Source organism: Corvus hawaiiensis, chromosome 13 (assembly GCF_020740725.1).
Source record: "Corvus hawaiiensis isolate bCorHaw1 chromosome 13, bCorHaw1.pri.cur, whole genome shotgun sequence".
Classification (NCBI taxonomy): domain Eukaryota; kingdom Metazoa; phylum Chordata; class Aves; order Passeriformes; family Corvidae; genus Corvus; species Corvus hawaiiensis.
The window spans coordinates 19928964-19956587 of record NC_063225.1 but is presented as its reverse complement, the minus strand read 5'-3'; the positions used below and the strand labels follow the sequence as shown (position 1 = coordinate 19956587).

Below are 27624 nucleotides of genomic sequence, written 5' to 3'. Positions count from 1 at the left end.
TTCAGTATTTTGTGGGCTTTGCATCCCCTCCAAACAGGGCAGTCTCAGACCCTGACTGGCACTGAGCAGAGCAGGCTACTCCTGGTCCTCACTTGCCCCAGGTGCCCAGAGATGTGGCATTGCCTGGCAGGGTGGTGAGAGGAAGGACTTGTTTTCCCATCTTGATTCCTTGTGGCTGAGATTTCTTTCAAAGAGCTTTTCACCCAGAGGTGAAGTCACTCACCATGGCCACCTTTAGCAGCTGCTTCTCTGCATTGTGGGTTGTAAATGTCCCCTTAATTTAGTGCCTGCAGTGCACTAAAGCAGCAACCTTAGCACAGCCTCTGCATCATAACCAGAGAGGCTCTAGATCCTGCGCTCTGACACACAGCGCTCTCCTTGACTGCTGTAGTCCCAAGGGCTGATGTCTCCTTTACCCTGGGTGCCTCCCCACCACTTGCTTTTGAAAGATAATTCCCTGTAAAATAGAGAGATTTAGTCTAGTCCAGCTGGGCAGGTCAGTCCAGGCAGTAATGCACTCACATCCTAAATGTTTCAATTCTTTTGGCTAAACTTCGTGGTGAAAGGTGGTTTTTTTCTCCTTCACAAAACAAGATAATAGCTCTGATCTTGAGGAGAGAAATGATGAGGGTTCAGAGTTCCCTTTCCTTTTTTGTTGCTATTTTTCTTGCAAAATATTCCAGTTGAGAGGGATTTTTTGCTTAAACAATTTATACCCAGTGGATAGATTTATTCTGTTCAGCTACCAGCCACAAGAAAACCTTGTTATTCCCTGTGGCATGGATTTTTTTTTTTCCCCCCCCCCTCAATACTCATAAATACTCTTTACTAAATCTGAGTTTTTACTACTTGAAGCATGAAAGACCGGGTACTCCTGCCCTGTTCCTGATGCTGGAGGAATCATCGCTTGCCTCTTTTGCTGCCCTGACCCTGGGTAACCCGAGTGGTGCTCAGGATTGGTTCTTAAATATCCGTCTGTCTCCACATGCCTGATCCAATTCTGCTCCCTTGTTATTTCCATCTCTCAGGGATAAAGAATCTGCAAAAAATTGGTTTTTGAACATCCTGGAACCAAGAGGTGCTTTGGAGGCAGCACTTCCGAATCCCACCTGGCTGCTACTTCCCGTGCCTCTGCTCCCAGCCAACACCCTGCTGTCCTGGCTTTTAGCAGGAACTGGGCAAAACAGTGTTTCCTGGTTTAGCATCATTATTTCAAGGGAGAAGAGGAAAATGTGGAGGTTTGGTTTGAAATTGAGTGACTGTGGGAGAAATGCAAGGGCTTGACAGCAGAGTTGGTTTAGATTGGGGTAGAAAAGAAATGAGGAGACTTAAAACTGGGCTCAGAGAGAGGGGGGGGGGAAAAAAGGCAATGTTTCCTTTCAAACACATAAACCCTGGCTTCTTTGATGCTGATGGATTACTTGATACTCTTTGTGAAACCATGCCATTTGACAAGGCCAGTTTTCCAGGCTGGAATTGTTGCTGGTCGGTTTGGCTGTGGTGGCTCTTTCTATCCCTGGTGCCTGCCATGGAATCACAGAATGTTTTGGGTTGGAAGGGACCTTCAAGGCCACCTTGTCCCAACTCTGTGCTGTGGGCAGGGACGCCTTCCACTAGATCAGGTCATTCCAAGCCCTGTGCAACCTGGCCTTGGGCACTTCCAGGGATGGGGCAGCCACAGCTGCTCTGGGCAACCTGTGCCAGGGCCTCCCCACCCTCACAGGGAAGGATTCCTTCCTAATGTGTAATCTATTCTGCCCTTGTTTGCAGTTTTTTCATGAGATTTGGGGTACTTCAGCTGCCTCATCTCTCCCTTTCCCAGGGTGGGCTAGTGTAGGGAACCCACATGGTGCTGGCAGCACCTCCCTTGCTCAAGAGATTTATTTGAGGCCTGGGCTGAGATGCCCAAACTCATTGCAGTGGTGAGCCCAAGACAGAGCATCCCTCCCCTGACAGGCAGCTCTGTCTCTCTATGCTTTTAGTTTCTTTGGAGCTCAGATTCTCATCCTCCTTACCTCTAGTGCAATGTTTTAGGAACAGATGGGCTTAATTTCCGATTGCTGCCCCCTGAACTTGGGAGGAGGTTTGAGTTTGGAGCCAGTCTGCATCTTGTTCCATGTGAGTCCATCCAGCAGGCTCCTGCCTGCCCTGCCCCTGTGGACACAGAGCCAAGGACCCGGCAAATTCCCCTCTCCGTGATGAGAGAGGCTCTCAGAAGTAAGATTCTCTCTCAGTGGATAAATCTGTCTCCATGTTACCTTAGCAGTGGCAACGGCTGAGCATCTTCTTATGGGTTGATGCTGTTGAGATGCTTAGTCTAAGCTCCATCTAATCCTCTTTCAGGGAGCTATCAGGCTGGTGATCTCCTACAAACAGGTTTTCTGACACCAGCCTTGGCATTTTGTGGTTTGTGATCATGCTGCAAGGGTGACGGTCCTGCTGCATCTCTGCTGCTGCCCCTGAGCTGAACCAGAGGTGAAAGGGAAAAGAGAATGAACCTACAAGTTTCTAACCTGAGCTCTGCTGGATTTTGGATTTAGGTGTCTATTCCTGCTTTCATAGGGTTTTGTGGCATGTGATTTTCTTATCCAGCTTCTTGTGGAGCATAAACCAGATTTTTATAACTGTGATTTTGTATTGCATTAACTCTTTGGGGTGTTTTTTTTGAGAGCACCCTCCTGAATCTGGCCTGTTGTGCTTCTGCCTGTGTATCCTGGGAATCCTGTCACTCTTTGGGCATCAATAGCAAATGTAAAGCAGATTTAAAATACTTCCATTCCCCTTCTGTGTGTTGAGGCCCCAAATTCAAGGTGGAATTTAGAGGTGTTGTAATGTGCTTGAAAACTCTTGGACTGTTGAACTTGGCAATCAAAACCTGATTCCTGCTTGCTGAGAGTGAGAGCCTTGTGTGTGGTTGCTCTCCATTATCACATTGTCACCCAGACAATGTGTGTGGGGATGGAGTCACCTGGCAGTGGTGCTGGCACAAGGCAGTTGTGGGGACTGGCACCCAGGGCATGGGAGAGAGGCCGTGGGATTTGCTGTTGGTAAGATCTGATCAGCACCAACCTGGTAGTTAGACCTCAGCCCTGGGATCTGGTTTTGACCAGTTTTGGGATGGCCATCATTGCTCCTGGAGCAAGGTGAGCAAAGCCCATTCTGCCACGGGATGGGCTCCCTGCAGGGAGCGATGGCCAGCAGTGGGAGTGAGCAGTCCCTCCTGGAGAGGGCAGATCCCTCGGCACCTCTTCACACTGTCCCCTTCCTCCTGTCTTGCAGGGCTGTGTGTCTGGGGCTGAGCCAGGTGCCCCCTGCTCCGCACTGGGTCCCATGAGACAGGCAGGACCACCCTGTCCCTCGCGCCCGGGGCCGCAGCACCCGGCTCTGCCCCCGCTGCACGGGATCCCCCGCCAGCCCCCACAGCGGAGCTGCAGAGAGCTGCTGCCACGGTAAGTCCTGGGCTTTCGCTTTCCTTTCCTGGGACACTTCCCTGGAGAAGGACGTGCTCCAGGTTGCTGCTCCTGTTGTCTCCATGTGCGTCCCCCAGCTGCAGTGGGGTCACAGCGTGGGGTGCGTGCGCAGGACTGCAAAAAAAGGCTCTGAGGGAGCAGCTTATGCACCAAAAAAATTCAGGTTTCAGTCAACAGACTCAGCTCACGAATTCAGGTTGTATTTAGCAAGTGGCTTTGGCTGGGAAAAAAAAAGTGAAACACTGAAAAGTTTGATTTTGACATTTTCAAAATGAAACCTTTCAGCCATCTGTTTCAAGATGACATTTCATTTTGAATTTTTTCTAGGTTTTTTTTTTCAGTGTGGGGGGGAAGCCACCTACAAACAAAGTGAAAGCTTCACTTCAGCCCAAACAAAATGTTTCATTCAGCCCCAGATTATTACCGGGGCTTTAAAATTTGGCAAAGAAAAAAAATTACTTTGGTCATCCTGAACTACTTTCTTTTCTCTGTTTAATCACTGGGTCAAAAGACAAGTGTGTGAGGGAGTGGGAGCTGTGGGGCCCATAACACACAGTATGGGGGTTTTTGAGTGGGAGTTTGGGAAGAGCCTGTGGTGGCAGAACATGTTGTACGAATGACTTTGGTGATGGCAGGAGCCTGTGGGAGCCAATTTTAGCTACGGCAGAAAGCTTGTGCTAGAGAGGAGAGCGTGCTGTGCTGAGCCGAGCCCACCTGGAGTCAGCGTCCTCCCAGGCTGTGGGAGTGGCCCCAGTGTCTGGACCTGTGCAGGTGCCAGAGGTGCATGGCAGGTCTCACCCAGTGCCATTCCCTCCCTGCAGAGCAGCATCTGTGCCTGTTATCTGTTTTCTCCATCTGGTGTTTGAGAAAGTCCAGTTTGGGAAGATAAATGTGAAACAGAAGGGACCTTCTGGTCTGCCCAGAAGGTTTTTGTAGCTCTCTTTGCACAGGAGAAACCACTCTGGGGATGGAGGAGAGAAGGAAGGAACTGGGGGGAGAACAAGATCCTCCCCACAGGGCTGCAGGAAGTGCACCTGGGTAGCACTTCCACCACCCAGCTCAGCTGAGACTACCCAATGAGAGAAAACAGCTGTGCTTTTCATTTACCACACCCTCTCCACCCCCAGTCTATCCCAAATGTTACCTTATCCAGTCACATAGAACTGCTGGATGTGGAGGCAAGTGTTGGAAGGGAGCTGTGGCTGTGCTGCTGGACTCCTTGGAATGGGGCTGTGCTGCCTCATGCCCTTTGTCAGGAAGGAGGAATGGAGGGATGAATCATAGAAGAGGAATAGGAGAGCCCCAAAATCAAGCCATAAACAAAACCTGTGCAGCAACACAGGGGGCTGCAGGAAGGCATCCTGCACTGATTTCCTGGGAGGAGTGTGTGCTGCTGGCACATCCTGGCTCCCCCCAGCCTGGGCGTGCAGGACTCCCACTCCAGCAGGAAGGCTTCAAACACAGCATTCCAGGCAGGTGTCTGGGAGGGTGGTGGCACAGCAGGTGTTTGAGATCTGTTCACATGTGCTCCCATGCTTCTGTCAGCACTGGCTCCCTGCTGAAGTGTTGTAGGGTTGCTGCCTTTGTTGCAGAGGGAAAAACTGGCTGTTCAGAGATACGTGAGATCAGAAGGGATCAGGGCTGCTGCAGATCTGAAATCAGTGTCTGCCCTTGTTTGGAGGGGAGCTAGTTGTGCCCAAACTTCTGTTGGCTGTATTAGGGGTGGCTGTGACCTCAGGGTGTGAGTGGCAATGCTGGAGAGGGTGGTAGGACCTTGTCCCTGTGGGTTTATCCCACAGGGAATCCCTCCACCCTGCTTTGGGAGGGTCTTTCCCCAGGCCCTTACTGGAAGCCACTGAAATTTCCTGAATCATGTACCTCTGGGTTTGCATTTAGTATTCCCACCTTCCATTCTCTTTCTCTGTTTTCATTTCTCCCTCTTTTCCCCCCTTCCTCCATCTTTATCAGTAGCTAATGAAACAGGCAGGGAGAAACCCGATTCGTACAGTAATTAAATTTACTTAGAGGGTATTCAGCTGGAGTAATGAGAAGTTTAATTCAATGATTAGTTTTTTCTTTCATTAATTAAAAATGGAACAACAGTGCAGTTACAGTGGGCTGCATTGATCCTCCTTGTGGAAAGCTGCTGATGGAGGAGGAGGAAGGAAAAGCTTCTCATTTTATCTTCTCTGGATGCTCTCCCCATACACAGATGCCGGTATTGTCCCCTGTTCCCAGTTGATCCCTTGCCCAGGTATCCCTGAGTGACTCGAGGTAAGGGGTGCTTGGGGTGATGATGAGGAGAGCAGTGGCACAGCCCCCCACACAGGTCCTCTCCCTGATCTGTCCCCAGCCTTTCAGTTTAAAAATGGATTTGAAATATTTGCTGTGGGTGGAAGATTGAAAAGCAGGTCCCAGCCCACAAGAAGTTTGGGGTGGGAGAGTTGTTTTCCATCCTTGCTGAACAGATTTTGATCCATTTAAATATGTTAAACTCATAAACATGTTTTTAGTCTTTTAAAATAAGTGATGTGTGAAAGCAAAAAATAAACCAAATAAGTAATTTCCCATTTCTCCAATGCCTTCTGCAGGCTCTTGAGCAATGTTAGGACCTCAGATGTCCTTTGAAGCATGATTGGGCAGGTTCTGTTCACCTAAAGTAGAGACATTTGCATGCTCCCAGTTTTGACACAGAAGGGGTTTTTTTGGTAGCTTTGGGGATTGTTGCAAGATCTGCTAATGTATGAGTTTGTAAGGAGGAGTAGACAGTAACAGGAATAACCCACCAAGGAACCATTAACTGGTGTTACAGGTCCTGTCTGTGCAGGAGCTGTGTGCATAAGGGGGCTGGGCAGGTGAGCAAGCACTGCATCCCCTCACCTGTGCCCTCGCTGCCCACGTGTCCGCCAAGGCATGCGCTTGTGTGGGGGCCCTGTGATGGTGAGAATTAGCCAAGGGCTGGGGCAGCAACACCTGGCTTTGAAGCCAGTGAGAGCCAAGAGCACTCAACACCTGTGGAAATAAGATGCTTTAGCTTTTCTTGGGTTATCTGGGGTGATAACTGCTTCAGGAAAGTTGGTGGGCAGGGGAGAGGCTCTGGGCCAGCCCAATGCTGTGTCCCTGTGCTGGGAAGACAGACAGAGTCCCACATGGGACTGGAGCCCCTCCAGCAGTGTTCGTACCTCCTTGAGGCTCCTCTGTGCCCCCTGTTTGTGGAGTGGCTCGGGATTCAGAGAAATCCCTTTTTATGCCAAGAAAGGAGGAATACATCCCCCTGCTTTGACCTCATCTCCTGAAACAGCAAAAATTGTGATGGGAAATGGTTTCTGGCAGAAGAGGTGAATGTGGGGCACCTCTTTCCACACCTGCAGGAGGGTTACAGCTGAGCTCCTCTATCTCCAGCACATGCCTTGGCTGTGGTGGCAGTGGGAGGGAGCCCCAGGTTGGCTAAATTGGGGCACCCCAGTGCTGGAAGCCTGTGCACCCCTCAGCTGGACCGAGCTCCTGGTATCTCTCAGGCCCCAGCCTGTTGTCCCCAGGACTTGTGGCAGTGTTTTGGGCTGACCCTGGCTGTAACACAGCGTCTCCAAATCCCAGTACATCTATGGGAAAGCCCTCAAGCCCCCTGGGTCTGTGCGATGCAGTGTCCCCCAGTCTGAGCCTTTGTGCTTGGGGGTCCTGAGCTGCGAGAGCCTTTTACAGCTCGGTGCTTGGGTGATGTATTGCAGTTCCTGTCCTCTGTTGAAGCATTTGGCTGGGATACAGGGATGCAGCCAGGGACTGAGCTGCCTGGGGAGGCTTATGGAAGGAGGTGTAAGCCTGTGCTGGCCAGTGAGTGATATCTAGGCTCGTAGTCAGCTGCAGCACTGCCTTACAACAGTGTTTTTCCAAGGGATTTTGCATGCATGTGCTTCTTCAGAGATCACTGTAAATGATTCCCAAGTGCTCTGGCCCAAATCTGTCCTGGTAGCTGTCAGCAGATCAATGCTCTACTAAGTACAGACCTGCTCTGTTTCCGTGGGAAAATGGCTCTCTTAAGCAGTTCATTTTGGGCCTTCCAGCAGCAGAGCCACTAAATTTTGGTAGTTGTGTTTTTCTGTCTGTTACAGCCTGATTTATAACTTTTAAATATCAGCTTGGATGAAGATTAAGCTTGCCTGAGCTCAGTTTTGGGAAGGAGAGAGGGAAAAAGCATTCACAGCTTTTTAATGTCTCTCCTGCTTGCCTCTGAAATGCCAGGATTAAAGCCCTGATTTTGGTTTCATTTTGCTCACAGTGCATGAGTGGAAAGCAGAGGAGAGGCCAAAGCCCAGTGCACACCTGGCATCTGATCCCCCAGCATCCTGCCTTCATCTGACCCAGGTAGGTGCACCCGAGCTCGGAGCATTGGTGTATATGACACTCACGTGCATTTGTTGTGCTGAGTCCAGGGCTGGACTGGTTTCTACTGCCAAAAGCGTGGTAAAAATGCCTTTTCCTTCCCCCTTAGTCTGGGGCGGCTTCCCAGCCCTCCTGGTGGGGGTGAGGCAGTGTAGCTTCCAGCTAGGATCTGGGGCAGGTGGGAAATGTTCAATCCATCATGCCGGCACAGGGGAGTGTTTTACCGGGGGAGAGGCCTCTAAAATGACTGTTTAGATGGTGGTACTTCTGAGAAAGGGCTTTGTGATAGGGTCGTGTTGGCTCTGCTTAGGTGGGTTTGCTCCAACTCATGTTACATCAGGGAGGGACAAACACTGCCCACATGGAGTGATTCAGCGTGGACAGCCAGACGCTGCAGCTTGGGAATGCTGGGCAGGAGTAGTTTTATCTTCCAGGAGAGGGCGGGCGAGAGGGTTCTTGAAAAGCAGTGTTTTTAGAGATGTCTCTATTTGCTGTTGCACGGCTTCTGCACACTCTCCCCCAGCTCAGCCTCCTCCCAGCACTCTTGCTGGGACAGTTAAAAGAGACAGGAGCGGGTTTTGGCTTGTTCTGCACATCCCCATCCTCAGCTGAAATCTGTGAGCTGTCAGCCTGATGCAGGAGATGCGTGAGACAGCAAACATCAGAGCTGACTGGGCTGAGGCAATTTCCCAGGATGTCAGTCCTCAAGAGAGAATAAAAAGGATCTCTCAGTGAAGAGCAGAATTTGCTTTCCTAATGAAAAGAAAAAAATTAAGATGATTCAAGCATCTTTCATCTGCCACAACTGTAGGAGGGTTTGTTGAAACTGGGGATGTTGTCCAAGGTAGTAGGAGATGGAGGCATGTGCTGAGATCCCTGTTTGACAGGAGTGGTGGCACTGGGTGGGGCACTTCGACCTGGGGCAGAGCTCAGGGGCTCACTTGGAATTGCCCAGGGGAAGTGTTCCATGCCTGGTTCAGGGAAAAGAGAATCCAAACAATGATGCAGAACTCTTTCACACTCAGATACACAATTTCTCCCTTACGTTGTTCTTTCCTCCAAGCAAAGAGCAGGCTGCATAGGCTCAACCTGGTGCATGCAAAAAAGGGACCTGTCCTTACCTTGCCTCACATTCCTGTGTGAGAGGAGCTTGTGGAGAGGCATTTGCAGCTTTGCAGAGAGGTATTTGTAGCTCCTTGTTGCTGTTTCCCGTTTTATGGTAATCAGGAATGAGCCCAGACGCCCGTCCCTCCTTGCTCCCACAGGTGCTCTGTGTGGATTGGACCCTGGGAGAAGCTGTGTGTGAAGGATGCTCTGAGGAGGAGCTCCCACTGTGTCAGGGCTGACAGAGCAAGTAGAGGGACCATGGAAATAGCAGTTTTCTATCAAAATACCTTTTCAACAGTAAGCTCTGAAATGCATTTATTTTTAGTGATTTTTCTCTTAAAACAAAATTCTTCTGGGAAATGATCCTGCTGGTTAAAGTCCTCCCTGAAAATATAAGCACCAAGAGCCATCTGCTCTATGTTTGGATTTAGGTATTTTCTTCCAGAGCGCTCTTTGCAAAAACCAAAAGCTTTTCCTAAGGACAGTATTTAGAAAATGAGGTGGTTTTGGTTTTCCTTCTGCTTTTTCCTTTGAGAAAATGAGAAAAGTTATTTCCTAGAGAATTTGGTATAATGGAGGGGGGGTGTGGTCAGTTTCTCAGGCTGCTCTGTCCACTAAGTAGTGCAAGAAGAGAGCAGCCAGGCACAACTGGGGTCCCAAACACCCCACGGACTCTTGCCCTGCCCAAAAGCTTGGAGGGGAGCAGGGATGTCAGCCTGAGCATCTAGTAGGCACATAAACCCTCTCCCCAAGGAGCCTGCAAACCTTGGGCTGGATGATGTGGTCAGAGGCTTTATTTAGTTCTGAGCCTGAGTGGATTTTTAATGCATGAATTTTTAGTGTTTAAACTGAGCAGATCTTTGAGCTGCTGTGGTTTCTGAGGGATGTTTCTCTTCCTCTCTGAATGCATGTGCCATAAATGCTCCCAGAAAATCCCCCATCCTCTCCGGTGTTGCTGGCTCTGGTGATGTGGCCACAGACTTGCAGCAGGGTTTCCACTAAGCCCCTGTGGAGTGTCTTGGATTTTCAGTATTGAAAAGCAAGCTTTCAGCATCAGGGTTACATCAAAAGCATGGTGTCCCCACAAGGAGGGATATGTAGGAGTGGCAGCAGTGTTGGGGCTGTTCCCAGAGACAGTGGGGACACCAGGGCCACTCTTGTCTTAAGCTGACCCAGATGCTGTGGTTAAACAGGGTGACTGGGAGAGCTTGGGAGAGAGATAACCGGGCTGAAGGAAGAAATGTCACAGAAGGAGAGGTGTCTGTGGTCTCTTTTGGAAGGTTGGCTTCTTCACCCCAGTAGGGCCAAGGGAAGCCCTGAATTTCTGTTCTATGCCTTACCTGGTTCCCACCTGACTCTATGGATTAAAACAGATTTCTTCTCAAACATCTCCCTCCAAGGGCTGACAAAGCTATTAAGAGATTTTTCTGTTATAAAATAATTACTAATAGTGCAAAAATCTACTAAGCCAGGCAGGGAGCCAGGCTGCCCAGCCCAAGGGTGCCGGCCCATGGGACAACGCTGGATGCCACCATCCATGGTCCAGCAGCTCTGCAGAGCCCACTGGTGGGATCTCATGCAGAGTGCCTAATGCTCAGGGCTTTCCAGCCTGAGCTTTGCTGGGGACCATTAGGGACTCTTTGTGGCAGGAATCTGGGCACTGTGTTTGAGACTGGGAGGCTTCTGAGGTTTTGTAGCAGTTGAGCCAGCTCTCCCTTGTCTTGGGTGGGAGATTGTATCGTGCACACACAGCTTTGGGATGTTACATCAATGTTAACCACAGGGAGGAAGCGAGAGTGGAGGTGGGTGTGCATGGCAGTTTGTTTCTTTGGGTTTATGCGCTGATATTTTCTGCTTAATTGCACCCTGACATGCACCAAGGGGCAAGGAGGGGTTTTAAAGCAGCTTAAAAAAAAAAAAAAATTACCTTCCATGAAATATTCAGGATGGGCTGACTGCTTTTTAAAGACTGTTCTAATTATTCCTGCAAGGCTTCCACTTCTCTTGATCTCATTGCACATGGAGAGAGGCAGCAGGAGTGCTTGTCCTGGTTAGCACTGAGGGGCTGGGATGCTTTGTATTCACTGCAGGGAGGTGCTCACTGCACTGACCCTTGGAGGTGGGCAAGTTGGGAGTCAGAGGGCTGGTTTGTTCCCATGAATATTTGCTGCTGGTGGACTGGGTGCTTGGAAGGGAATGGAGGCAGTTTAATGACGTATTAGGGTATATTAGGACCAAGAATAATGTCCCTGGTGCGCCCCACAGCACCCTCCTGGCTGTGTCCTGCCTCCCCATGGCTGTGGGGAGCACGTGGCTTGCCTGTGGAGACAGGCTGCTCTGGAAGTGCTCTCCCAGTGCTGTTAGGTGTGATCCAAAATTAGCATCCCATTCACTTGCTCTTAGCTGTGTTAGCTCTTCGAGGCTAATAGGGCTTAAAAAAAAAGTCTCTTGTCACCAGAATCAGCAGCTCTGACTCAGAACATGCGGAGGGAGCAGACTTGCTGATTAAGGCAATGTTGATGTTGTAAGTGCTCACCCGGCCACAGCAGGGCCCTGGGACTTGCCTGAGAATCTCTGCCAGAGCCTGGGAGGGGTCCTTGGTTCCCATCTTGGTGCCTAAACCACCATGTGAGGAGGATGAAGGCATGAGCATCAAACCCAGCCAAACCGAGGAGCGTTCCCACTGCCGTGCCGTGTTCCACAATTAATCACTTCCACCCACACTACACCTTCTCCCTTCCTTAAATCCTCCCTTGCCTGGTTCTGGAGCAGGGAATGGAAGCAGCTCCAGTTTTATGAATCAATCAAAGACAATTCCTGCTTTTGAGGGCTGCTGATTTAGAGAGCCCTTTGCAAGCATACGTGCAGTATGATTTCTTATTGGAGCACAGCTCTGGATGAGCCTGCCAAGAGGAGCTGTTCCAGCTCCCGGCCACATCCTGGGGAGACGGCCTGAGTGGTCCTTTCATCTACAAATAAAACAAACAGGAACAAAGAAGGCAATAATATTGACTTTCATCATTGATATTTCCATTTATCTCATACAGTTACTAATAATTAGTATTTCTGTAGCTGGATGAGTATAGCTCATAATCTCACTGTTTCAGGGGAGCCTATTAATGTCCCTGCCAAAACCAGGCAAGCATAAAGCACTGGACAAGTGCCGAGGAGGGCGAGCGGGGCAGAGGGATGGGAATGGAGCAGGGCTGAACTTGGAGGGAGAGGCAAGAGGCTGTGGAGCAGGGAACAGTGGGGCAGCAGAGCTGGGGAAAGGAGACCATGGGCAGGGCCTGAGTCAGTGCTGCTGTGCCTATGGTGGGCTGGGAGAGCTGTGTGGGCTTGGTGAGGGGAGCTGGGCCTCATGGGGCCATCAACCAGCCCCTCACTGCATCCTCTGGCACAGCTGGAGCACAGCTGGTCTGTGTTTGGGAGGGAAGGGTAAGAAGGGAACTTTGTGCTGGTGGCCCTGGGGTGGAGGGTGTGCTGAGATGCAGCCCCAGTGCCCTCCCTGGGGTGTGATGTGCCCCCAAACCGTGGCAGCAACCCCCCCCATGTCTGTAGCACACTGTGGGCAACCAGGGCAGGCTCCTGCTGGGTCTGTCTCCACCTGCCCCAGGGCACCTGTGTGGTTCATGCATACATTTCCCACAGCGTGTGCAGCCTTGTTTGCTGGTGCTTCATTAGTCATTCTCTGTTCTCTTTTAAACCCCCTCATGGTGCTGTCTGCAGGTGCTTTGTGCCTATGTATTCACGTACCTGGCCTGGGTCTCCTCTGGGATTCCAGAGGAGGTGGGACACCGAGGTTTCCACACTGGTGCTGCTGCTCTCCTGCATTACTGTGAAAGCTTTGACACACAACTGCTCTGCCAATCATCCTGGGTCAGTCTGGAGGTCCATTTCCTGCATCTGTGTTTTTAATTGTCCTGTTAAATGTGTGTCCTGACCTCTCCTGTGAGGGATGGCTTCCGGTGTGCAGCATCCAAGCATTACCAATTCCACGGGAACCGCTGTCACAACAGCCGCAGGGACCTGCAAGCAGCGAATGCAAATGCAGGGCGGTGTTTTTATTAGGATTTAAATGAGTTTAAGACTGTTCAGAATTACAATGTGATTTGAGCCAGGAGGGGCTTATAAAACTGGTATGAGTTCATATATTATACAGTAAACGTGCCCCAGCCCATGGTTCCTGCTAAGCACCGTCCTCACTGAGGTAAGGAGAGCAGTGGGCAGCTGCTGGGGCTCAGCCCTGTTGCCCCAACACATTCCCATGGGGAAAGGCTGTTTGGGATGGAAGGTGGGCGGCAGTCACGGAGGTGGTTGTGCAGCAAAGCTGGACCCTGTTAACAAATCTGAGCCTGTGGTGCAGTACAGGTGTGGTCTCTGGCTGAAAGGTAGGGGTGCAGGAGGGGCTTGTGGGCATGTTTTGGGTCAAGGTTACGCTTTATCCATTCCTCCCTTTATGGCTCCCCTATGTGAAGGTGGCAGGGATGCTTCAGTGCTGATTGTGCTGGAGCATGCTGTGCAGTGGGTTGTGGCTTCCCTGGGTGCTGGTGCAGCACAGGGTGACCCTTCCCTGGGCCAGACCCCACTCCAGCTATCTGGGAGAGCGAGCCTTCTCCAGTTGGTCCAGGTTATGCCAGCCTGAGCTTGCACCTCCCTGGAGACCTCGCAGCATGTAGGTCACCTGCTGGTTGTACAGGCAGTGCTCATAAAGGCTTTAATGGCCGTTAATATAATCACTGGCAGGGTAGGGGTCTGTGCAGGGATGGGGGTTGTGAGAGAGCTGTGGGCACAGGAGTCCTGGGCCTGTGACACCTGGGAGCCACCACAGTGATGGATTTCTCATCTGCTTCCTTAGCCAGAACAGAATGAAAGGGAAGCTTGAGCTATTGGCTTGGGATGTTTGTGCTTCACCTCGTTTCAGTGCTGTGCTTTTGATCTCTGAAGGATACAGCTGAATATTTGAATGAGAAATAACGTAGTTGTGTTGAAATCCTAGACAAAATGCCTTTTGTGCCTCCCTGCACGTTTATTTGCGTAAGAAAGTGTTTTGCTGGAGAAACACGGGAAGGAGCTTGAGGGAGAGGAAGGAAGGCGGAGGTGAGAGCACTGGGGAGCTTGCAGTACAATTTCAGGACACTTAAGAGCCTCTTACTGTCAGTGGTGAGACAGCGACATTGGAGGCAGCTCAGGCAGTTGTCTGAGACAAATTGCTTCGTTTGATGGCTTTGTCGGTACCTCACTGGTTAAGTTCCTGGGTTATATATTTATTATTATATACAAAGCACAGGAGAATTACAGAAATACATACATATGTGTACGCATCTCTGGATCCATGGTTATCTCCCATAAATGACCTTGCAGGCAGGAAGTAATGTCACCAGCCTGTGTGGTGCTTCTGAGCAGCTTGGATGTTTGTTCTGTAGGTCCAGGGAGTTTGAGGGAGCCAGGCCCGTTTTGGGGCTTCTCACACCAGGAAGCGGGGCTGGCACTGTTTGCCACAGGAGGGAGCATTCCCCTCATTCCCAAAAAGGAAGGTTTCACTTGCTTTGGGAGGCACTGAGGGAAGAGCCTTTGACAGGTAACACGCTGCTAAAGAAAGCTGCTTTCCCCAGAGAGGGAAAATTGCTGCTGGTGCCTGCGGGAGAGGTGAAAGTGGAGGTGTGACAGAGAGCAGCCCTGCTGCTTTGTCTTACTTGGAGGAGAAACGGCAAACCAGGATGTACAGGCACCCTGATGAAAAGACCCGCTGGGAGCATTTGGATGGCATTGGAGAGGCTCAGCTTCCCTGTCCCCGTGGAGCCCCGGCTTTGGCCAGCCCTGCAGTGCTGTCCCCAGGGTGTGGATGTGGGAAGGAGGGGTTGTGTTCAGGGCTACATTGGCTGGGAGATGTGAGCTGCATCCAGCAGCCCAGATCAAAGGGACCTCAGCCGGCCACATCCACCAGAAAGCCTTTAATGCCCAGCCCCAGAGCAGGGAGATTTACTCAGGGGACTCATTTCCTTGCCTGAACGTAAGAAAACTGTGTCAACCTGACATTCAGGAAACTTTACTTAATACCTTTTTAGTCGTTTAACAGTTTAGCTAATTGCAGTGCGCTTTTTTGGCTATTTTTATATACTTCTTTTTCATTCTTTCCAATTTTGTCCTTATCTACGCTTTGTTCTTTAAAGCCATTTCATTATGGGTGTTTATTGCCTGTGCTGGTTCTCTGGGTGGATGGGGGAAGGAGGAGGAGGAATACCCAGCTGCACCCATGTGCCAAAGCTGTCGGTAGCTCTGGTGACACCAGCCAGTCGCAGCAGATCAGGACAAGATATCACCGAATTGTTTCGGTTGGAAAATACCTCTGAGATCATTGAGTCCAACCACTAATGCACCACTGCCAAGCCCACTGCTACACCATGTCCCCAGAGACCTGCCTCTGTTTTGCTGAATTGTTTGCTTGGGGCAGAAAAGCAGAAGAAGGATAGTTTCCCAGGGTTTCATTGTGCTGTTTTCTCTATGAAGTAATTACTGCTTTCCTTTAGAAAGAAAACTTTGGTCGGGAAGTTTCTTCACTTTTATTTTTGAGAACTGGGTAAATCCTTGGAAGTGTCCACATGTAAAGTGAAATGTCATTTTGCTTCTCTATGTTTTAGATTCACCAGCATTTAACAGAAAGTGTTTTCTTCTGTTAAGCTAATTCTTACTGAATTGTCAAAAATATGAAAAGATAGTAATTGCAATAATTACACTAATGGTAGTGTGCTTTCACAGCCGTGGCTTTTACCAACAGCTAGTTGTGCTCATCCATTCCTCCTGTCTCCTCCTCAGTCAGACCTTTCCCCAGGCGCAGTGGGTCCCTACACAGCCCCCCATATGTGACCTTCTTGCATCCAAACTTGCAGCAGCCCTGGCCCTGTTGTATACTGAACTCACCAAGTCTTGCTGGAGCTGCCTGTGCCTGGTACTATCCAGGTAAATCCAGGTACTATCCAGCTTGAGATTAAGCTGGACCTGCTTATGCTGGAAGCTCCATGGCATCAGTACTTGCAGCCTTTGGCACCAGCCAGCTGAGCACCAGGTCTAAACCAGGCTTCTTGTTCCATTCCTGAGCAAGGCACACTCTGCCTGTGTCCCTGTGGGGTGTTAGCCCAGTGCCCAAATAGACACTTTCAGTGCTAGGAGCAGTTTGCAATCCCTGTGCAATCCTAGCTTGGCCTGTACGTGAGCACCAGCGAGGAGCAGAGCTGGGCAAAGATGTCACGAGCTGTTACAGTGTGTGCAGGGAGCTTACATAAAAGGATCCATTTTCATTCCCCTGCTTGTCTGCTTCAGTCAAAATACAATGCCACAGCTAAGAGGGTGCAGTGTCAGGGCTGACCGCAGCGAGCTAATGCATGGCTGCTGCGGCGGGCGCTCCATCTCCCCGCACCACAGCTGTCCCGGCCCTGCCGCAGCCCCTGGAGCCCGCAGCTTGCCCTGCTGTGAATCATGGCTCCTGCGGAACTGTAGCTCCCAGGCTGCCAACCACAGCCCTGCTGGGCCCGACTCCCAGCCGGGGGAGCAGCTCTCTGGTGCTCTGCCTTCCCAGCGTGATCAGGAGCTCACGGCAGCCCAGCCGAGCCTGCTGCAGGGGCCTTGGGAGCAGCACTGTCATGTCAGGGATCTCTTCTTGCTCAGTGACACGTGTGTGCACATGGGCACACATGTACCAGAGCGCCCTTGAGGTGTCTGGCACCCAGTGTCTTCATCTCCATTATTTAGAGGCTGTGAAGAGCATCTCTGTCTGCCTGTCACTCTGTGGGCATGTTGTGGGGCCACTGGGGGATGACCACTGGCTGGAACTAGCAGGGACCTGGAGATGGTGCCTTAGGCAGAGGGGACAGTGGATGCTTGCATGCTCAGACCACTTTAGCCAGGGCAGGGTGACAGCTGTGTAGCTGAACCTGTGCTGCAAGTCCTTGGAGATGTGATGTGAGGAGATCAGCAGTGTGTAGGGATCTGTGTTTCCCTTCCTCTTCTCCAGTATGCCTTTGCCCATTCCTTGGCAGGGCTTATGTCACCTGGACCCCTTCCTGTTGAGCTGGACCCTTCATCCTAGGGACACTTGGCTTTTTTCTGCCACTGTGTTGGGTAGCAGACATGCTCTGTGTGGCTTGGAGGTGATAATGCATATGCTCATCTGCCTAGAGGCTCACAGATGCTTCGGGCAAGCCTTTGCTATTGTATTCACCGCTTCTCCCTTAAAAGTCCACTGCATCTCCTCTGGAAGTCTGTGCTGAGGCTGTGTGCTTTTGGAGAGTAGTGGCTGTGCTGACTTTCCAGCAACCAGGAGGGTGTGTTTGTCTAGGAGGTGGATGGGGGTGGCTCTGCCTCCAGCAGCGCTGCTCCGTGATCAGGCCCCGTGAGGGATCATCCTCTGGCCAAGGCACCATGTCTTTGTTCTCTATCTGCATATTTCTCCTTAGTGAGGCCTTGGCTCCACGAGCAGAGCCTGGTACAGGAACAGGCAATATGAATCCTGAAACCTCAATGCACCGAGCAATTTTCATCAGAGGTTTTCACACCTTGCCTTTCTCTGCTCTCTTTTTTCCCCTCATTTCTCCTCAGTTAGAAAGACATGGAAGCAGGTCTCCTGGGCTTTGCTGGGGAGCTCGCCACCACCCCTCACCTCTCATTAGCACAAGCAGAGCAGCTGATGGGGCTGTGGGGATGCAGCAGCAGCAGAGCTGCAAAACTCTTCCCAGCACTGGCTGGACTGAGGCAGAGGCCACCAGCCATCTCCCACCCCATCCCCCTGAAATGTCACTTGCTTTTAAATGCACTAGTAGTTTAAAATAAGAATAACCTGCTCCAGGGCTTCTTAAGTCGTGGAATTAAATATGGTTCTGGTCTCTAGGCAGAATCTGACTCTTCAATTCTAAATCTGCTCAGCCAAGTGAAATATTGCAGGGGGAAAGAAATCAATATTTCTCAGGCCTGGAACAGAGAGGAAGCTGTCTGTGTGTGGCTGCAGGCGTGCAAGTGCAGATGTGCACACACACACAAGGCTGCGCTTGGGACGGTGTCAGAGAAACACCACTGAGACCCAGGATGGGGAGAAGAACATGGTGTTTGCAATGCCCGTGCTGTGTGTGCTGCTCCAGGAGAGGTGTGGGGATGAGTCTATCTTACTCAGGTGTGTGACACAGCTGGGGTTCCCTCCGTGGGGTTCCCAGCACAGTCTTTTGGAGAAGGAAACACAGTTTTTCCCGTTTCAAGACATGTAATTTAGTGGCCAGGGAGAGGCTGTGAGCTTACTGCAGAGCAGGTGCGCTCTTCCTGTGCTGGTTTCTGGTACTTGGCGTGTGGAGCCGAGCTGTGCAGGAGATGGGAATAATCAGGGGTTCTAGCAGAGTGAAGGATTTTCCCAATGACCCACAGGCCTCATCATTTAGAGGATGGAAGTGGTTGAGACAGTGAATGGATGAGGTGCTTTCACTATCTACCTTGAGGACTAATCTGGCTGCACACATGCAGCACCGCGCGGTCCATGGTAGCGTATCCTGGCCATGGCTGTCCTTGTCCACGGTGTTTCTCTTGCCCAGAGGACACAGGCTGTGTGGGGAATGGCCCCTGCTGTCTGCTCTGGGAGCATTGCTGAAGATTCCCATCCTTCCCTGCAGAAGGGATGTGTTTCAGGATCAGGATGCTGTAGCTGCGGTTGCAGTTCAGGGGTAGGTGAAGCTGGTTTTGCCAGGTCTTGAGTTCTCCAGGTGGTTTCTGTCCAAGCCCTCTCCTCTCTGTCACTGCTTCGCAGAGTCCTGATGTTCTCCCTCTCTGCTCCTCTGTGGTGTGTGGTGGGAGGAGGGAGCTGTGCCACCGTGTCGGGATCAGGGGTGGAGGAGGATCTCCATCTGCAGTGGGAAGGACAAATGTTATTGACCTGCTCTGGCATCTGACCAAACCACAGACACTCATCCCTCTCAAAAAGCTTCTCTGATAGCTTAATTTCTTAATTGCTGTCTGTGATCAGCATGTCAGCTCTGGCTCTCCTCCAAGATCTGTCACTTCCAGCAGGCTGGTGCTCACTGCCACCTTGCTTTGGTCACTATTTTCAGCTCACCTGAATAACTGGCTGGAGAGTCTCCCATCTCCATGCAGGCCACCTCTGCTGCTCCTGAGGACAGTGGTGAGTACTGAAGGAGTTCAAAATACAGAGGAGTGCCAGTTCAAGGCCCCAGCTCCAAGCCTGTCTTGTGCCTTGGCCAGAAAGCGAGGGTTGGAGCTGAAGTGTGTGTTCTGAGGTCCCAGACAGAGTCAAGCACAGCACTAGAAGAGGTAAAGATGCCTGGTGCTGGGCTCAGGATGGAGAGCTGGAGAGCATGGTGGGATGCCTGGGGGTGAGTGGGACCCAAAGGAGAGCTGCCCTCTGTGGGGTCTGGCACTGGGTGATGGGAATTCCCAGTGGCTCTGGCCATCCAGTTAAAGCAGTGCCATGAACACGTGCAGCAGGAGCTTACACGCTGCGGGACAGCAAGGCTCTGTATCTCAATAAGCAGCACTCCAAGGCAGACCTGAAAATAAATATTTGAAGAGGAAATAGTACTCTGTCTTCTGTTGTCTCTCCTCCTTCCCTTTCTCTCTCTCTCTCCTCTCCCCTTCTCCTGTCTTTCACGTGTGACTGAACATGAGAGTTCATTGTTAAAGGGGGTTTGTTTTCCTGAGGGTTTTTTCCCTTTCTCTGCTTCCCCAGGAGGAAACTCCAGGTGCTGCATTGTTAACAGCCCTATACAGCAGCAAGGGCTCTTCGTGCCGAGTTTGTCCGTGCCCAGGATGATGGGTGATTGTTTTCTTTCTCCGTGCTGTTTGTTTGTCATGATAAAACACAAGTAGACAGCTCTTCCTTTTCCCGGGAACAGATATGATGGGATCAAGCTGCCTGAAGTCTGTAAGTGTGGTTCAACCCAACACTGCAATAGGTTTCCTCATTCTTAGCAGGTCAGTTGTGCTATGAGGGATACTGCTCCTGGTCCCTGTTCTTGGTGGGAAAGGTTAAAATTGGGCCAGAGAGGAGGCAGCTGGCCTTGTACCTTCCTGGAAAAAGAGGAGTAAGGGACTGATAAGCTGTGGATAGATGCGAAGGTCAGGGCTTGTAGCACTGCCTGTACTTCATGTCAGACAGAAGGTGAGCTACTGAGGCAGAGGTGGGAAGATCAGCCTGCTGCTGGCTGCTGGGCCACCAGAGAGAGAGGGGAGCCCGTGCCGGCATGGTGTGCACCCTATGTCAGTTGTATGGGGCTGTTGTATGTCAGTGGAAGTTGGGGTGTTGCGTGCAGAAGTTGATCCTGGAAAAGCGAATGCAGAGTCAGCCCACAGGCTCTGCAATCTCCCACTCTGCGTCTGAGGATCTGTGGGCTGGGAAAGGAGCACTGGCATCATCTAGAGCCCTCCTCCGAGCGTGAAGGGAAGTGTTAGGAGAAATCAACTGTAAAAGTAGAGGTGCAGAGTGGTAGTGAGAAGGGAATGGGGAAGGGAAAGGCTCCAAAGAGGAAATGGGACTAAAAAACTCAGAGGTGGTTTAAGGATATCTGAGATGTCACAGGCAAGGGAGATGGGCCGGGGAAGATGTAACTTTGAGAGAAGCCTTCTCAGACTGGCTGCAAATGTTTGCTAAGCTTCTCGGCTATATTTAGCAGGCTCCATGCCCTTTGGAGCGTTCTCCAGGCAGATGGCGGAGGAGTGGTTTGCCAAATGGTGGAAGCTGTGTCGGAAGGGGGTGCCCGGCATTCGGGGAAAGAAGTTTAATGTCAGCTTCGCCCTTTCCGCAGTAAAGCCAAGCGGTTCGCTTTGCTGCCCGCTGGACAGAGCTGCCAGATGGCCAAATATTTGCTTACAAATTAGCAATGGGAAACAGGCGATGCAAAGCCCTAAACTGAAGAAAGCCAGGGCCTGGATTGGGCTCTTCCTCCTGTGCAGGACGGTCTCTGTAGAGCAGGGTTGGGTGGATCCACTGCCGGGGCAGCACAAGGAGATCTCAAAGCCAATGAGCCTGGGTTCGGCACTGTCATCTCTCCCCTCCTCACTGGCACGGTCACAGGCCATTACTCAGGCATGTGCAGCCTCTGGCTGTGTTTGCTTTAAACCAATATGCAGAGAAAACCAGCTTTTCTCTCTAGGTAAAAAAAAGTGCTGCTTGGTCTTGTATCTGTGCAGCATCTCGCTGAATAGGATATGACTGGAATGAAATTTCCAGGCACTAATGCAATAGAAGTACTTGTAATTTGTGTGTGTGCCTGTGTGGGCACAGGCAGTGTACCTGATCCTGTGCTGAGCAGCATTCCATATGGTCCTGCCCTTCTGGAGCTCACCTGTGAAATGGCTTCATGGCTCATTTGGGGTGTCTCTGCATCGCACTTGAGCTAGGCCTCTGTGCCAGCAGGGAATTAAAGCCTGAGAAATGCCAAAAGATTTTGAGGTTGGGGGAGGTGGACAGGGACCACAAGGATGTGCACAGAGACTCTCACCAAGGTAGTGCTAATGCTGCCTCTTGCAAGTCCTCCCAAATCACAGGACTGTCCAGCTCCCTGCTCTCTGCACGCCTTCACTCCAGAGGCATAAAATCATTTTAAAAACAGGTAAATTTTAAAATATTGGCTTTGCTTTATTTGCTGCCTGGAGTTGGAGCTGGGTGTTTGCACGTTCCCCAGCATTCCTGCGCAGGCGGGAGTGCTGGCCTCTTTCCTCTTCCTTCGGTTTCTTATGAAAGCCAAGCTTCCTGTGTCTTAACTTGACTCCAGGGGCTGGGGCTTGGAGAAGGTCTACCTCTGTAATGCTGGCAATAAAATCATAAGTGCTGGCTACACTGCTGTAAAACTTTTATTGCTGTGGGAAGAGGAGCAGCGAGTCCTCCCTCTCTTCCTTCTCTCCTTCCATGCTGCTTCCCAGCTCAGGCTCTGCTTGCCCTCCAGGGCTCTGAGCCTTTGTGCCAGGCAGCACTGAGCACATCCCCTTTCCCTCTGCTCCTGCTCCCTTTGAGCCCCTCCCTGTCCTGCATCCCTGTGGCTGGTCTTCTGCTGCTCTGGCCTTGCTGTTCCCCATGGCAGGTGTGCTCCTGCCCCCATCCTTGTCCCTGCGATGCTGTGTGGCTGCTCAGCTGCACCTCAGCTCTGTTTGTGGCGTGATTCGAAGGAGAGGAACCGTAATAGCTCCCTGTGTAGTGAGGCCATCCGTGCATTTTGCATTTCATGGCGACTGGAAGCATCGTCTGCCTTCCCACACCATCCCTTATGTATTTATAGATCACAGCGGCATTATCTGTGTGGATGCAGATAGTGCATGACGGTTTTCTATAAATACAAATGCTCCGTAATTATCGTTAGAACTATTTAGCCCAATTCAAAGGTAGATTAAATAATGAATGTGTGTGTGATATGCCTGTCGACATCAACAAATGGAAAGAGACATCTCTGGATGCATATCTGGAGGTTTCCCTGATGAAGGAGTTGGGGGAGGAGAGCAGGGAGGGAGCTGAGCTGAGTGTTGCTGGAAGTGCCTCTTTCTCAGGGGTTCAGGCAGTGCCGTGGAGACTGATGGCCACTCTCGGCTCCATGATGGCTCTTGGGGCCAGTGGTTCAGGAGGCAGTGTGCCAAGGGATGGACAAGGAGGATCAGCACACACAGAAGCCATTGGTATTCACACCTACCCATGGCTCTGCATCTTTGCCCTCCACTTTCACTGCTCTTGGGAGCAAGGGGAGGTAATTTCAGGCTAGACTGCTAATGGAGAGCCGCGGAAGGTGTGTGATAAGGCTCCCCAAGGCCTCTGGCCCCTTGCTTCCTGTGGTAATTGATTTCCTCTGAGGCCATGCATGCCCTGGCATGTTTCCCTTCCTGCCGGTCTCTTGCTGGCCACAAGCTGGTCCACAGCAGAGCCCTGTGGGGACACTGGCTCTCTCCCCTCTTTTGGCTCCTGCTGCCCCTTGGAGAAAGGAAGGGAGGAGCTTTAGTGCACTTGTGCAGGACCAGTCTCCTGCGTGGTTCTTGCTGAGGATGGATGTGGCTTTATTAGCATCCCAAAGGGGTGCAGCACGGCAGGACTGACATGCTTGGGAAGAGCAGTGGCGTTTAATGGAGAGGATGGATGTGTGGGAGCCCCTTAAACACTGTGTGTGCCCCAGGAGGGGAGTTCGCAAAGCCGATGGAAGGACGAGGAACAGTCAGCACTGCCTTTGACATAGGAACTTCTATCTCCTTGCCTTTTCCCTCTCCCAGGTGCAGTGAAGCCTCAGGTCACAGCTCCGTTAGCTCCTGTGTGGCTGTGCTGGGTCTCAGCTCTGCCCTGGTTCCATGTCACATCGTGGGCTGCTCCCCAGCCCCGGGGCCAGCAGCGTTGGGAGCGTCAAGGGAAGCGGGGCTGGGAGGAAGGGCTCTATCACAGTAACTAATAACTGTGTGCTGACAAATTGAATTATACCTTTTCCAGTTGCCTGCACTATTGATCAGAGAAAAGGTTTGTGTTTTTGTTAGGCTATTTTTTTTTCTTTTTCCTTTTAAGTTACAGTTGCAATGTCCTGGGGGCTTATAATGAACTAAATAAGGTCAGGTTAGCAGAAGAATCAAATATGCTCTGGCAGCAGAAGCGTGGGCTTTTCCTGGTGACTCTGAGTGGAGAGGAAAGCAGCAGCAGCTCCTGCTCTTCCATGCCTTAGTGCATGGGGGTGTCCTGCCCCAGCCTCTTGCTCCCTGGAGGGCTGCTTGGAAAAGGGGTGATGGGGGTGGCTGTGCTTGGCCTGATCCTGAGCCGCGTGGCAGGAGCTGGCGGGGAACTGGGGCTCACCAGGTCTGTGTGTCACCAGCCCCAGGTTGTGCCAAACTGTGCTGCCCTGGCAGCTCGAGTGGCTCCTGCCCTGCCTTGGGGGGGGCTGCGAGAGAAGCAGGAGATGCACGGTGGGACACAAGGAGCCACGATGTGGCCAGGCACAGCACTTGCCCAGGAGCTCTCTGTGGGGTCCCTGCCTGGGGAAGCTGATGGTGTTTGGTTCTTTGCTCCAGAGCCAAGATCCTGCTGTGAACTCAATTTAAAGCTGTGTTGGGGAAAGGGGGATAAATTACCCAGATGAAAAGGATGAGTAAAAAATCCATGTGCAGAGAAATGCCAGCCCACCTGTGAAAGGCTTTATTGAACTTGGACGTGTGACCTTGGCAGCAGAAGCTGCAGGGAAAGGGGAACACTCCCTGGTGTCCTCCTCTGTGTGTCCACTCCTGGGCTGGGACCGGAGCAGGACAGGGCTATTGCAGGAGCGAGCAGAGGTTTGAGGTAACCTGTCGATGCCAGGACAGAGGTGAGGCTGGAAGCTGCTCTCAGGTGAAGGTTTGCAGAGGTAGCAGTGTCTGCCTCGGAGGGAAGGGCAGCTGCAGGTCCAGCAAGTGTCTCCAGCAGCTCATGTGTCCCATGCTCTGTTTAACCTGCTGCTCCCAAAGGCAAGTCCAGGGGATGTGTAGTGCTGTGGCCAGCTCCCCAGCCCTGGGGCTGTGCTCAGGCTCTCAGTGAACAGTAGAAGTAGGGACATTCACATCTTGTTTTTGTGTAACTCTGTTTACAAAGACCTCGATTGAAATGTCGGCTGCCCCAGGGTGGATCTGGATTCTCTCCAGAGTTGTCTGTGTGCTGGCAGAGCTGCCGTGCTCCATACAGCGGGTTTTCCCACTTTGCACACGAGTCCTCTCCCTGGTGACCCAGGAGCCCCAGGCTTTGGAAGCAAAGGTTCTGTCAGGGCCAGTTCCCAACCTGCCCCATGTCCCTCCTGCTCCCCTGGGACTCTCTTCTCTGCTGGCACTCCCCATACAAAATTCACCGATTACAGGCAGGGACCAACAAGCTGTAATCACTTGTCTCAGTGTATTGGGCCTTAGTGGAGGGAGAGTGGCTGGAAAGCTGGTTCCCATCCTCCTTGGTGTCCCCCAGGACCTGCCAAGGTGTGACCAGCAGCTGGGGATACTCTCTGGACACAGACCTCATGTTTCTGCTTTTAATTGCAGCCTTCCTCCTCCTGCACTGCCTTGCTTGAGAGTCCAGCTGCATCAGTATGGGATTAACATTCCTGGCACAGCATAACTCCATCACCATTTCTATTAAACTCATTTGCTATCTAAAGGAATTCATTTTCCACTTTGTTTGCCCATGAGAAAAAAAAAAAAAGCCCTCTGAGATGAGGCCCCAGTCTTTGAGAAGGTGGTGGGGGGAGCTGGGTGCCACATGCCCTCCTTCAGCTGGGAGAAGGGATGGCATTCCCACCATCCATACAAGATACCCACCTCTATGCTTCCAGCATGCTCTTGGAGGGAGGAGCTGCCCATTGCTGGCACCAGGGCTAGTGCTTGCTTTCTGAAAGAAATTATACTGTTTCACCCTAGGATGAGTCTTTGTAAAATCAGATTCTCCCCTTTCCATCAGGGATATCCCTGGACTCCAGGGAACTCTACCCCCTTCTAAAAATCAGGTTTCATTGGAGTCTACAGCAAGTTCAGGGATGGTAGAGACATGCTGGATTCTCTCTGCCTGCTCCCTCATCTCCTCATGTGCCACGTCATTCAGTCAGTTGCTTTGCAACAGGCTCAGGAGCTGGATTCCTGCCCCTGCCTGGGATTTGGGGCCAGTCTGTGTACTTGGGTGCATGAGGGAGGAGGAAAACAAGGGTACAGGGGTGCCAGAGGGAGCAGTATGTGTGTCTGTAGCATGTGAGGAAACCTCTTATGTGTGGGCATCCCCCCCCAGGAATTGTGGGACTCCTGTTGGCAGCCCTCCTATGGATTATCACGGCCAGTATGGGCTCCTTCTGCCCAGAAAAAGGAGGGAGATGCTCTACAGCCCTCTGTGCCTCTGCTTTCAAGGTCGGAGGCTGCTGATAATTGATCTACAGCCTCACTATAAATCTGGTGCTGAGGGAAACCTTCCCTGCTGCCTCTAAACAGCAGCATCCATCCTGCACAGCTTGGCCAGCCCAGCCCAGCCCAGCCACCCGCAAGGGAAGGGGGGTTTTAATCACTCCCTGCCTCTGCTGGGCAGCATTTGGGTTTGCAGCTGGCCTTGCTGGCTCCCAGCTCTGCCACACCCCCTGTGCTGCTTCTGGAGGTTTCTCGTGGGGTCAGTGAACCCCTGCCAGGGTCTGCAGCAGCAGGGCAGGAGAGTAGAGGAACTGACATGGGATCTGGGGAGCAACTGCTGGGGCCAAGTGGTGGCGCTAGCAGGTTTGGGATATCCAGCATGGCTTTGAATGTCCCACAGGACCCAGTGTTCAGGGTAATTTCCCAGCAGAGGGGAAATCTGGCTCCAGGGCAGGCAGAGGAGGAGTTGGAATCCAGCTTCCTGGGGAGCCATGTGTTGTGGGGGAAGAAGGAAGGTGGTGATGGAGGCCACCAGCTATGGAGCACTGGGCTACTCTCCTCACCTCGTGCCCACCAGCTGGATGTCAGGCTGGTCTCTGGATGTGATCCCTCTGCCTGATGGACTGCTGTGGTCAGAGCCATCAAGGCTGCTGTTGGTATGAGAGCTCCTGGGCGTAGATCACAAATTGAATTGGAGCCCCCGGAAAATGACAGCCCTTTGTAAATGCTGAATGTTTCCCTTCATCATCATCATGTGCAGCTAAACTGCAGCTCTGTCAGGGATCACAGCAGTTTTCAGCCCAGAGCTGAGCTGGTTTTGCTCACCTGCTGTGGGCAAAGATCTGCTGTCCCTGTCCCTTCCCATGGGATCAGCCCTGTTCCCAGGGTATATCCTGCTTCATCCGGAGAGAAACCAGTTTCCCTCCCACAAATCCTTTCTCAGTGGCTGGTGCTAATGGAGAAGTAATCAAGCAGATTTAACCCTCCTGCTACCTGTGACTCTCCTGCAAAGCTCATTCATGAGCCAGCTCAGGTTGTGCTAATTACCGTAACCAGCAGGCCGGTGAGAGCACCAGGAGTTAACTAACACTCAATTAACCCCTGGTTGCTCGTGATGATTTCCCCTGTTCACAGCAGCCATCAGAAAGTCAACAAGGAAACAGTGGCAGGCAGGAGGCAGATGAGTGTCTTGTATAGCTGGGGAGGTGACAACCTTCCTGTGTGGCTCGGAAGCCACAAAGTCAAGGGAGCCCAGGCCGCACAACTGAGCTCTTCAGCTGCTCTTGCCTGGTGATTTGGGGCACCTTGGAGCCCCTCTTTGAGTCAGGAGCATCAGGTCCCAGCTGCCTCTCCATCCCTGGAAGCGCTCAGCCAGATGGATGCAGGGAGCATCCAGCCCTGGTGCAAGGGACCAGAGCAGGTGGGATGGAGATACCAGGAGGGGTTGAGGTGATCAGGAAGGTCCTTCACCAGGAACACAGACCCCATCCCATGGGTCTCTGGGAGCTTGTGATGTATCTCATACCGGTCAGCCTGCAGGCTCCCAAGACACTTTGGTTGCAGGGCTCAGATGTGTGAGGGTTGGAGCCACCCCAGCCCCTTGCACCCCACAGGCTGCAGAGGGGCTAGATTCCTGAGCTGCTGCCCAGAATGTGCCCTGCAGTTGCTATGGTGACATTGCCATTTCTTACCTCACTGGGGGGAAAAAAGCCTCCAAACATTTAATTCTGCAGCCCACTTGGGAGCCTTTTAAACTCCCCGTTCGGTGTTTGACATGTAATAATTTTTCTGCTTTTAAGATTATCCTAAAATGCTC

At 51.7% G+C, this 27624-nt stretch overlaps 1 protein-coding gene across 3 annotated transcripts in view; it reads left to right on the top strand.

Annotated features, from left to right (window-relative positions):
* Positions 1-27624, top strand: part of LINGO1 (leucine rich repeat and Ig domain containing 1) — a 153728-nt gene that overhangs the window by 86834 nt on the left and 39270 nt on the right. For 2 of the 3 annotated variants that reach the window (XM_048317690.1, XM_048317691.1), the window contains one exon: positions 7747-7832. The gene's annotated coding sequence lies outside the window, so the exon portion shown is untranslated. Of the gene's footprint in view, positions 1-3340; positions 3450-7746; positions 7833-27624 lie in introns of those variants that run through there. The other variant, XM_048317692.1, reaches the window with a different exon arrangement.